General features: G+C 37.2%; 1 pseudogene; it reads right to left on the bottom strand.

The window, feature by feature from the left end:
- Positions 1-302: 302 nt before the first annotated feature.
- Positions 303-409, bottom strand: LOC137838950 (small nucleolar RNA R71; annotated as a pseudogene).
- Positions 410-812: the final 403 nt, after the last annotated feature.

The raw sequence follows: 812 nt of genomic DNA on the forward strand, positions 1-812 counted from the left end.
TATCTTCTACCGCCAAGGCCTTGGAAATAAATCTGATTTTCTCACTCTCATCCGTGCCTATCAATTTATAGCAATGCAACATGAGGATCCATATTCACATTTGGATACATTTTATGAATTGGTGGGAGCAATGGGCTTTAAATCAGATGATGTTGATAATGTTTGTAAGCGCTTGTTTCCTTTCTCATTGGCGGGTAAAACTAAAGAGTGACTCAAATCACTTCCAAATAAGAGCCTCACTAGCTGGGAAGAGGTAGAGGAAAAAATTTTGCAAAGTTTTTTCCCAATCTCTCGCTACATCAAAGCCAAGTCTAAAATCTCTATGTTCAGAAAAAAGGGTGGATGAAGTCTTTTGTGAGACATGAGAAATATTTAAAAAGATATTGAGAAAATGCCCAAATCATGGGTTTGAAGATATTGCTCAACTGAGCATATTTCTCAATGGTCTCAAATCTGACATAAAGATGCTCTTAGATGCTACAGTTGACGGCACAATGATGACTTTTGATGTAGAACAATTGACAAGGATTATTGATTCATTGGCACCAACTGATTATCAAGCCCAACATGGTGGACAAGGTCTTCAGAATAAAAGGTTGATAGAAGATGCACTCTTGGCCAAAAATAAAATTCTAACACAGCAGATTGAGCAACTAACCGCACAAATGGCTAAATTGCCCCAAAAATTATATGTTGTTCATTCATCTCAAAACCATAGTCAACCAATCAGGTGTGATTTTTGTGGAGGTGATCATCCTAATGGTCACTGTTTTTATCAAAACAATTCACCTGAAGCTGCAGATTCATCCGTT

Source organism: Phaseolus vulgaris, chromosome 4, assembly GCF_000499845.2.
Source record: "Phaseolus vulgaris cultivar G19833 chromosome 4, P. vulgaris v2.0, whole genome shotgun sequence".
NCBI lineage: Eukaryota > Viridiplantae > Streptophyta > Magnoliopsida > Fabales > Fabaceae > Phaseolus > Phaseolus vulgaris.